At 37.7% G+C, this 8,507-nt stretch overlaps 1 non-coding gene across 1 annotated transcript; it reads left to right on the top strand.

The window, feature by feature from the left end:
• The first annotated feature begins 787 nt into the window (after positions 1-787).
• On the top strand, positions 788-895 carry LOC112746240 (small nucleolar RNA R71). Its single transcript, XR_003174134.1, has one exon. It is a non-coding gene; the product is annotated as a small nucleolar RNA R71 (small nucleolar RNA).
• The last annotated feature ends 7,612 nt before the right edge of the window (positions 896-8,507 follow it).

The following is an 8,507-nucleotide window of genomic DNA, read 5'->3' as shown; positions in this document are numbered from 1 at the left end:
CCTCTCCTTCCCTTACAGGTTCGGCCATGGCGCTTATGTCAATGGCCTTGCACTCTCCTTTTGGATTCTCTTCTGTATTGCTTGGGAGAGTACTAGGAGGGATTTCAGTGATCCTTTTACTCAGCTGGCCCACTTGTGCTTCCAAATTTCTAATGGAAGACCTTGTTTCATTCATGAAACTTACAGTGGCCTTAGATAGATCAGAGACTAGATTTGCTAAATTAGAAGCATTTTGTTCAGAGTTCTCTGTCTGTTGCTGAGTTGATGATGGAAAAGGCTTGCTATTGCTAAACCTGTTTCTTCCACCATTATTAAAGCCTTGTTGAAGCTTTTGATCCTTCCATGAGAAATTTGGATGATTTCTCCATGTTGAGTTATAGGTGTTTCCATAAGGTTCACCTAAGTAATTCACCTCTGCCATTGCAGGGTTCTCAGGATCATAGGCTTCTTCTTCAGAAGGTGCCTCTTGAGTACTGTTGGATGCAGCTTGCATTCCATGCAGACTCTGAGATATCATATTGACTTGCTGAGTCAATATTTTATTCTGAGCCAATATGGCATTCAGAGTATCAACCTCAAGAACTCCCTTCTTCATAGGCGTCCCATTGATTACAGGATTCCTTTCAGAAGTGTACATGAACTGGTTATTAGCAACCATGTCAATGAGTTCTTGAGCTTCTGCAGGCGTTTTCTTTAGGTGAATGGATCCACTTGCAGAAGTGTCCAGTGACATCTTTGATAGCTCAGATAAACCATCATAGAATATATCCAAGATGGTCCATTCTGAAAGCATGTCAGAAGGACACTTTTTGGTCAACTGTTTGTATCTTTCCCAAGCTTCATAGAGAGATTCACCTTCTTTCTGTCTGAAGGTTTGAACATCAGCTCTAAGCTTGCTCAACTTTTGAGGAGGAAAGTACTTGGCTAAGAAAGCCGTGACCAGCTTATCCCAAGAGTTCAGGCTGTCTTTAGGTTGAGAATCCAACCATAATCTAGCTCTGTCTCTTACAGCAAAAGGGAAAAGCATGAGCCTGTAGACTTCAGGATCTACTCCATTAGTCTTAACAGTATCACATATCTGCAAGAAATCAGTTAAGAACTGAAAAGGATCTTCAGATGGAAGTCCATGAAACTTGCAGTTCTGCTGCATCAGAGAAACTAATTGAGGTTTCAGCTCAAAGTTGTTTGCTCCAATGGCAGGAATGGAGATGCTTCTTCCATGTAAATTGGAATTAGGTGCAGTGAAGTCGCCAAGCATCTTTCTTGTATTATTATTATTTTCAGCTGCCATCTCCTCTGCCTGTTCGAAAATTTCTGAAAGGTTATCTCTGGATTGTTGTATTTTAGCTTCTCTTAATTTTCTCTTCAGAGTCCTTTCAGGTTCTGGATCTGCTTCTACAAGAATGTTCTTATCCTTGCTCCTGCTCATATGACAAGGAAGAATGGCCAGAAAAATGATAATAATAATAGAGATCCTCTATACCACAGTATAGGGATCCCTTTGTGAGTGGAAGAGAAGGGGGAGACAAAGAATGTGATGTAAAGGAAGAAATGCAACTGTACGAATGGAAGAGATGTGAGATGAGATGTTAAGATATGAATGAATAAATAGAATAGGATGGGGGAGGGATAATTTTCGAAAATTATTTTGAAAAAGAGTTAGTGATTTTTGAAAATGGTTTTTTTGAAAATTTGTTAGTAATTTTCGAAAATTAAAGTTTAAAAATTAAAATAATTAATAAATTAAAAAGAAATTTTGAAAAAGGGGAGAGATATTTTCGAAAATGAGAGAGAGAGAGTTAGTTAGGTGGTTTTGAAAATGTTAAGAAACAAACAAAAAGTTTGTTAGTTAGTTGAAACAAATTTTGAAAACCAATTTTGAAAAGATAAGTAGTTAGGAGGTTAGGAAAGATATTTTGAAAAGATATTTTTGAAAAAGATAAGATAAGAAGATATTTTGAAAAGATATGATAGAAATTAGTTTTGAAAAGATTTGATTTTTAAAATCTCAATTAATGACTTGATTCATAAGAAATCACAAGATATGATTCTAGAACTTAAAGTTTGAATCTTTCTTAACAAGCAAGTAACAAACTTCAAATTTTTGAATCAAAACATTAATTGTTTATGTTATTTTCGAAAATTTGGTCTAAAAATAAGAAAAAGATTTTTGAAAAAGATTTTGAAAAAGATAAGATTTTCAAATTGAAAATTTGATTTGACTCATGAGAAACAATTTGATTTTAAAAATTTTTGAAAAAGTCAACTCAAATTTTTGAATTTGATGAGAGAAAAAGGGAAAGATATTTTTTTTATTTTTGAAATTTTTATGGAAAACATGAAAATTATGCAATGCATGAAATTTTTAGATCAAAACATGTGATGTATGCAAGAATGCTATGAATGTCAAGATGAACACCAAGAACACTATGAATGTCAAGATGAACATCATAGACACAATTTTGAAAAATTTTTAATGCAAAGAAAACATGCAAGACACCAAACTTAGAATTCTTTAATGCTTAGGCACTAAGAATTCAAGAATGCATATGATAAACATAAAAAGACACAAAACAAAAAATCATCAATATCAAACAAGAAGACTTACCAAGAACAACTTGAAGATCATGAAGAACACTATTAATGCATGATATTTTCGAAAAATTGCAAGATGCATATGCAATTGACACCAAACTTATAACATGACTCAAGACTCAAACAAGAAACACAAAAATATTTTTGATTTTTATGATTTTCTAATTTTTTTGGATTTTTATTTTATATTTTTCGAAAAATTATTTAGAAAAAGGAAAAATAAGGATTCCAAAATTTTTAATATAAATTCCAGGAATCTTGCCATGTTAGTCTTAAAGCTCCAATCAAAGGGTCTGGCATGGCTTAACAGCCAGCCAAGCTTTAACATATAATTACATGGGCTGGAGTGATTAGTTGAATACCAATCCCAAAGTAGTTTGGGTATGGCTTTACAGCCAGATATGATTCAACATATTTCATGAAACACTAGAATTCATTCTTAAAAATTTTGAAGCCATAGAATAATTTATTTTTGAAAATTTTTTTTTTCTTTTTTTTTTTTCGAAAACAAAGAAGAATTTTTGAAAGATTTTTGAAAAATTTTTGAAAACAAAACAAAAAGAAAATTACCTAATCTGAGCAACAAGATGAACCGTCAGTTGTCCAAACTCGAACAATCCCCGGCAACGGCGCCAAAAACTTGGTGTTGTTGCCGGATCAAAACTTGGAACTGGGCACTGTTGTTGCTGGACCAAAAGAGAATTTGGCACTGATGTTACCGGACCAAAAGCTTGCCGAAAACTCGAACAATCCCCGGCAACGGCACCAAAAACTTGGTGCACGAAATTGTGATCTCTGGTAATGGCTTCTTAGGCCAGATACTCTGATCTAGTTTTGCAGTCTGTCACAACTTCGATACAACTAACCAGCAAGTGCACTGGGTCGTCCAAGTAATACCTTACGTGAGTAAGGGTCGAATCCCACGGAGATTGTTGGTATGAAGCAAGCTATGGTCACCTTGCAAATCTCAATTAGGCGGATATAAAATAATCATGGAGTTTTCGAATAATAAATAATAGAATAGGGATAGAGATACTTATGTAAATCATTGGTAGGAATTTCAGATAAGCGAATGGAGATGCTTTTCGTTCCTCTGAACCTCTGCTTTCCTGCTATCTTCTTCCAATCAGTCTTACTCCTTTCCATGGCTGGCTGTATGCAAGGGCATCACCGTTGTCAGTGGCTACATCCCCTCCTCTCAGTGAATAATATGCTCACGCACCCTGTCACGGCACGGCTATTCATCTGTCGGTTCTTAATCATGCTGGAATAGGATTCACCCTCCTTTTGCGTCTGTCACTAACGCCCAACAATCGCGAGTTTGAAGCTCGTCACAGTCATTCAATCATTGAATCCTACTCAGAATACCACAGACAAGGTTTAGACCTTCCGGATTCTCTTGAATGCCGCCATCATTCTAGCTTACGCCACGAAGATTCTGGTTAGGAGATCTAAGAGATACTCATTCTAGCTTAATTCATGTAGAACAGAAGTGTTTGTCAGGCACGCGTTCATAAGGGAGAAGGATGATGAGCGTCACACATAATCATCACCTTCATCACGTTCTTGGGTGCGAATGGATATCTTAGAAGCGAAATAAGAAGAATTGAATAGAAACAGTAGTACTTTGCATTAATCTTTGAGGAACAGCAGAGCTCCACACCTTAATCTATGGAGTGTAGAAACTCTACCGTGAAAAATACATAAGTGAAAGGTCCAGGCATGGCCGTGTGGCCAGCCCTTCTGATCTAAGAACCAGACGTCCAAAGATGTCTAATACAATAGTAAGAGGTCCTATTTATAATAAACTAGCTACTAGGGTTTACATGAGTAAGTAATTGATGCATAAATCCACTTCCTGGGCCCACTTGGTGTGTGTTTGGGCTGAGCCTGAGTGTTGCACGTGCAGAGGCCATTTGTGGAGTTGAACGCCAGTTTCTGTGCCAGTTTGGGCGTTCAACTCTGGTTTTGGATCCTTTTCTGGCGCTGGACGCCAGATTTGGGCAGAAGGCTGGCGTTGAACGCCAGTTTACGTCATCAATTCTTGGCCAAAGTATGGACTATTATATATTGCTGGAAAGCACTGGATGTCTACTTTCCAACGCAATTGGAAGCGCGCCATTTCAAGTTCTGTATCTCCAGAAAATACACTTTGAGTGCAGGGAGGTCAGAATCCAACAGCATCAACAGTCCTTTTTCAACCTCTGAATCTGATTTCTGCTCAAGTCCCTCAATTTCAGTCCGAAAATACCTGAAATCACAGAAAAACACACAAACTCATAGTAAAGTCCAGAAATGTGAATTTAACACAAAATCTATTAAAAACATCCCTAAAAGTAACTAGATCCTACTAAAAACATACTAAAAACAATGCCAAAAAGCGTATAAATTATCCGCTCATCATTGAGCCCTAATCTTAGCCTTAACTCTGTGATAATTGTTCTTATTTGATTTTTACCTTAGTAGTTATAGTAGTAATTAGTAGTTATTTTATCTCCAATTAAGCTATAATTTATTTTTTCATCATCATTAAACATGAATAAAATAGAAGATTTTCTTTAGGATAAGGAGGCAATATTTTTCGAGTTTTTAATACAAGAAATTCTAATTAATTACATGTGGTGGCAATGCTTTCTGCCTTCTGAATGAATGCCTGAACAGAGCATATGTCTTTGGAATTTGATGTTCTTGAATGTTAAATATGTTGGCTCTTGAAAGAATAATGAACATGAGACATGTTATTGATAATCTGAAAAATCATAAAAATAATTCTTGAAGCAAGAAAAAACAGTGAATACAAAGCTTGCATTAAAAAAAAAAAGGGGCAAGCAGAAAAAGTCAATAGCCCTTAAAACCAAAAGGCAAGGGTAATAAAAAGGATCCAAGGCTTTGAGCATCAGTGGATAGGAGGGCCTAAGGGAATCAAATCCTGGTCTAAGCGGCTAAACCAAGCTGTCCCTAACCATGTGCTTGTGGCGTGAAGGTGTCAAGTGAAAACTTGAGATTGAGCGGTTAAAGTCAAGGTCCAAAGTAAAAAAGAAGAGTGTGCTTAAGAACCCTGGACACCTCTAATTGGGGACTTTAGCAAAGCTGAGTCATAATCTGAAAAGGTTCACCTAATTATGTGTCTGTGGCATTTATATATCCGGTGGTAATACTGGAAAACAAAGTGCTTAGGGCCACGGCCAAGACTCATAAAAGTAGCTGTGTTCAAGAATCAACATACTAAACTAGGAGAATCAATAACACTATCTGAATTCTAAGTTCCTATAGATGCCAATCATTCTGAGCTTCAATGGATAAAGTGAGATGCCAAAACTGTTTGGAAGCAAAAAGATAATAGTCCCGCTCATTTAATTAGAATCTGAGCTTCACTCAAAAACTCTGAGATATTATTGCTTCTTGACTTATTTGTATTCTATTTTATTTGTCTAGTTGCTTGGGGACAAGCAACAGTTTAAGTTTGGTGTTGTGATGAGCGGATATTTTATACGCTTTTTGGGGTTAATTTCATATAGTTTTTAGTATATTTTAGTTAGTTTTTAGTTTATTTTCATTAGTTTCTAGAAAAAATTCATATTTCTGGACTTTACTATGAGTTTGTGTGTTTTTCTGTAATTTCAGGTATTTTCTGGCTGAAATTGAGGGAGCTGAGCAAAAATCTTATTCATGCTGAAAAAGGACTGCTGATGCTGTTGGATCCTGACCTCTCTGCACTCGGAATGGAATTTCTAGAGCTACAGGAGTCCAATTGACGCGAGTCCAATTGCGTTGGAGAGTATACATCCAGGGCTTTCCAGCAATATATTCATACTTTGCTCAAGGATAGACGACGTAAACTGGCGTTCAACACCAGTTCCATGTTGCAGTCTGGCGTCCAGCGCCAGAAACACGTTACAAGTTGGAGTTCAACGCCAGAAATAGGTTACAGCCTGGCGTTGAACGCCCAAAACAGTCCAGGCACGTGAGAAGCTTTAGTCTCAGCCCCAGCACACACCAAGTGGGCCCCAGAAGTGGATTTCTGCACTATCTATCATAGTTTACTCACTTTCTGTAAACCTAGGTTACTAGTTTAGTATTTAAACAACTTTTAGAGATTTATTTTGTATCTCATGATATTTTAGATCTGAACTTTGTAATATCTGACGGCATGAGTCTCTAAACTCCATTGTTGGGGGTGAGGAGCTCTGCTGTGTTTTGATGAATTAATGCAACTATTTCTATTTTCCATTCAAACATGCATGTTCCTATCTAAGATATTCATTCGTGCTTAATTATAGAGAAGGTGATGATCTGTGACACTCATCACCTTCCTCAATCCATGAACGTGTGTTTGACAACCACCTCCGTTCTATATCAAATTGAATGAGTATCTCTTAGATTCTTTAACCAGAATCTCCGTGGTATAAGCTAGAATCCATTGGCAGCATCCTTGAGAATCCGGAAAGTCTAAACCTTGTCTGTGGTATTTTGAGTAGGATTCTGGGATTGGATGACTATGACAAGCTTCAAACTCGCGAGTACTGGGCGTAGTGACATACGCAAAAGGATAGTAAATCCTATTCCGGTATGATCGAGAACCTACAGATGATTAGCCGTGCGGTGACAGCGCACCTGGACCATTTTCATTGAGAGAAAGGATGGTAGCCATTGACAACGGTAATCCACCAACACACATCTTGCCATAGGAGGGGCGTGCGTGCGTGAAGAAGAAAATAGGGAGAAAGCAGAGATTCAAAAGACAAAGCATCTCCAAAACTCCAACATATTCTCATTTACTGCATAACAAGTATTTATTTCATGCTCTTTTATTCCTCGTAATTCAATTTGATAAGTGAATTGTTTTCCTAACTAAGAGTTACAAGGTAACCATAGATTGCTTCAAGCCAACAATCTCCTTGGGATTCGACCCTTACTCACGTAAGGTATTACTTGGACGACCCAGTGCACTTGCTGGTTAGTTGTGCGGAATTACATAGTGTGAAGTAATTTTCGTGCACCACTTACCTTAAGAACAAAGTAGTGGGTTTTGTAGAGCTCGTCGTGGTAAACACGTGGCCACAAATAGTGCGGTAATCGGAACTCCGGATCAAAAGTTATGGTGGTTTGAAGATCAAGTGAGGGTTAGAACTTTGGAAGAGTGTTCTTCCCCTTCCTTAAACCATTTCAGGGTGTTTGAGTGTTAGAGAGGAGAGAGAGTGATGAAAATTAGGGTTTTAGGTTTAGTTATGTTGGGCCAAGGGACCAATATGGGTCCGGTTGGCCCGGTTTGGCCCGTTCGGTCCAATCTTGGGCCGATTTCTATAAAATTGGTATCGAAATTCTCGTCTCAACCTCCTCTATCATATTAAGCCCAAAAAATTACATTTTTGGCCTTCTAGAATAAATTTTCATTATTGGGTTAATTAGCCATTAATTAACCGGGTTTTACATTCTACCTACCTAATTGAGAATTTTGCCCACAAAATTCAAATTCAATTACCTGAGAATAAGTGCGGGTAGTCAGTTCGCATCTCTGACTCAAGTTTTCAGGTGTGTTTCTCAACACCGGCTCGAGTCCATGCCACTTTGACCAACGAAACCTCTTTGCCACGCAACCGTTTGATACTAGTATCGTCAATTCTGACTGGAGCCACTGGAAGCGTCAAATCTTCTTTTAACTGAACCGATTCAGGTTCTAATACATGGCTAGTATTAGGGGTATACTTCTGAAGCTACGACACGTGAAATACGTCGTGCAGGTTCGAAAGGTGTGGTGGTACTATCCGATACGCCACTGGTCCAACCCTCTCCAGGATCTGAAACGGACCAATGTACCGAGGATTCAACTTCTTCGCTTTAATCGCCCTACCTACTCCTGTGGTTGGAGTAACTTTAAGGAAAACATGGTCTCCTTCCTCAAATTCCAAGGG

This window comes from Arachis hypogaea, chromosome 14 (assembly GCF_003086295.3).
Source record: "Arachis hypogaea cultivar Tifrunner chromosome 14, arahy.Tifrunner.gnm2.J5K5, whole genome shotgun sequence".
NCBI lineage: Eukaryota > Viridiplantae > Streptophyta > Magnoliopsida > Fabales > Fabaceae > Arachis > Arachis hypogaea.
Note: the sequence above shows the minus strand (reverse complement) of the source record. Positions and strands in the feature narration are given on the sequence as shown.